Genomic DNA, 3,167 nt, shown 5'->3' on the forward strand with positions numbered 1-3,167 from the left:
ATCCAACCTTTTATGCAAGGAATTAACATTATCATTTAAAACCTTCCACATATCCATCCAATCGGGTGTAGGCGCCGTCGGCGGCGACCCCACATTCATTTGTACCCGCTCTGTTTCCACATAGCCTTCCTCGTCAAACATGCCGACACAAGCGTACCGACACACCACACACACAGGGGATGCTCTATTTGAAGACAGTTCCCCCACAAGGCCCTTTGGAGAGACAGAGAGAGAGTATGCCAGCACACACCCCAGCGCTATATGACCCAGGAATCACACAGTAACTTAGTGTTAACCCAGTAGCTGCTGTATATACTGTTTTTGCGCAAAATTTATGTGCCCCCCCTCTCTTTTTACCCTCTTTCTACCGTGATTCTGCAGGGGAGAGCCTGGGGAGCTTCCTCTCAGCGGAGCTGTGGAGAGAAAATGGCGCTGGTGAGTGCTGAGGAAGAAGCCCCGCCCCCGCAGTGGCGGGCTTCTGTCCCGCGTTTTGTGTGTAAAATAATGGCGGGGGCTCATGCCGGAGCTGTGGAGAGAAAATGGCGCTGGTGAGTGCTGAGGAAGAAGCCCCGCCCCCGCAGTGGCGGGCTTCTGTCCCGCGTTTTGTGTGTAAAATAATGGCGGGGGCTCATGCATATATACAGTGCCCAAATGTATATATGCTGCTTTTTGCCAAGAGGTTCCCAATTGCTGCCCAGGGCGCCCCCCCCCCCCCCCCCTGCGCCCTGCACCCTACAGTGACCGGAGTGTGTGGGTTTAGTGTGGGAGCAATGGCGCACAGCTGCAGTGCTGTGCGCTACCTCATATGAAGACTGGAGTCTTCTGCCGCCGATTTCGAAGTCTTCTTGCTTCTCACGCCGGCTTCTGTCTTCTGGCTCTGCGAGGGGGACGGCGGCGCGGCTCCGGGATCGGACGACCAAGGGTGCGTTCCTGTGTACGATCCCTCTGGAGCTAATGGTGTCCAGTAGCCTAAGAAGCAGGACCTATCTTCTAGTGAGTAGGTTTGCTTCTCGCCCCTCAGTCCCACGTAGCAGAGAGTCTGTTGCCAGCACATCTCTCTGAAAATAAAAAATCCTAACAAAATACTTTCTTTTTAGCAAGCTCAGGAGAGCTCACTAAGGTGCACCCAGCTCGTCCGGGCACAGATTCAAACTGAGATCTGGAGGAGGGACATAGAGGGAGGAGCCAGTGCACACCAGTATCCTAATTCTTTCTTAAAGTGCCCTGTCTCCTGCGGAGCCCGTCTATTCCCCATGGTCCTTACGGAGTCCCCAGCATCCACTAGGACGTTAGAGAAAGTTACATTCAGCCTTCTCAATTTCATCCAAGACTCGCAGCCGCTGGATTCCTGTCATCACCTGAAGCAGGTAACACTGTGCATAAAAACGTGACAGTTTGCACAGGCCCCATTATGGATCCCAATCCAGCCCTAAGACCAGAAATAGCAGCCCTGCAGAGCTTAGCAACTCGGGCAGATGCACAGGAGCCTGCTCGTCACCAAGTTACTCAGTATTTACAAGAACTATCAGTTGCCGACTGATTAACGACACCAGTTACCACTCCTGTATCCTCCTCACATTCCTCATCACCTGTCTCCACGTCTGCCACGGGCATTTAGTCTCTGTTACAGTTACCTACTCCAAGCCATTATAATGCAACCTAAAAAATTGTCATGGTTTTATCAACCAGTGAGAAGTGCACTTCGAGTTACTTCCACAGAACTTTCCTACACAGAGGTCCAAGGTTGCGTATATAGGCCCTCATTCCGAGTCGTTCGCTCGGTATTTTTCATCGCATCGCAGTGAAATTCCGCATAGTGCGCATGCGCAATATTCGCACTGCGACTGCGCCAAGTATCTTTGCTATGAAGATAGTATTTTTACTCACGGCTTTTTCCTCGCTCCGGCGATCGTAATGTGATTGACAGGAAATGGGTGTTACTGGGCGGAAACACGGCGTTTTATGGGCGTGTGGCTGAAAACGCTACCGTTTCTGGAAAAAACGCAGGAGTGGCTGGAGAAACGGGGGAGTGGTTGGGCGAACGCTGGGTGTGTTTGTGACGTCAAACCAGGAACGACAAGCACTGAACTGATCGCACAGGCAGAGTAAGTCTGGAGCTACTCTAAAACTGCTAAGTAGTTTGTGATCGCAATATTGCGAATACATCGGTCGCAATTTTAAGAAGCTAAGATACACTCCCAGTAGGCGGCGGCTTAGCGTGTGTAACTCTGCTAAATTCGCCTTGCGACCGATCAACTCGGAATGAGGGCCATAATGTCTCTCCTGGAAGATTCAGCTTTTGAGTGGGTGTCTCCTCTATGGGAGCATCCTGATCTCATTATCTCGGAATATTCATCATTTAGTTCTTTTTTCAAACGTATTTTTGATGAGCCAGGCAGACCAGTGGCAGATTCAGTAAGCCTACTCCGCATTAAGCAGGGCTCTCGACCAGTGGGACAGTATATAGTTCAATTTCAAATCATTGTCTCTTAACTACATTGGAATAGTGATGCATTGAAAGCCGCTTTTCTCAATGGCTTATCTGGGCGTTTAAAGGATAAGCTGGTGACTAAGGATTTCCCAGACACTCTGGAAGCCCTGATCTTTTTATACATCAAGATTGACCTACGTCTTCGTGAGCGTGGGCTAGAACATAGTCGGGGGTACCATCCCAGAATTCGATTGGCTCCAACCTTCCATCCCAAGTCCCCTCCCATGGAGGAACTGATAGTTAGGCCGATCTCGACTTAATCCTGAGAAACGTCAGCGCAGATGACAGGAGAAGCTCTGTTTGTATTGTGGCTCAGCTGGTCACTTCTTAAAGAATTGTACTAACCGTCCGGGAAACTAGACCTCCTGACCTGTAGAGGAGGAGTCAGGTTGGGAGCACTCGATAGTCAACCTCCTAGAACAGACTGTTTATTACTTTGACCCTCAAGGGTTCAAAACAATCTTAGCAAATTCTTGCTCTCACTGACTCAGGAGCCACTGGGAACTTCATTTCTTCATCTTTGGTTACATTTTTGGAGTTACCTCTCAAGAGTTTTCAGCAACCAGTTGTTCTCACAGCAGTCAACAGAACTTGGATTCCTAAAGGGACTATTACTCATATTACCGAGCCTACGCCTCTTTCTATAGGTACTTCTCATCATGAACAATTATTCTTT

Source organism: Pseudophryne corroboree, chromosome 7 (genome assembly GCF_028390025.1).
Source record: "Pseudophryne corroboree isolate aPseCor3 chromosome 7, aPseCor3.hap2, whole genome shotgun sequence".
Lineage (NCBI taxonomy): Eukaryota > Metazoa > Chordata > Amphibia > Anura > Myobatrachidae > Pseudophryne > Pseudophryne corroboree.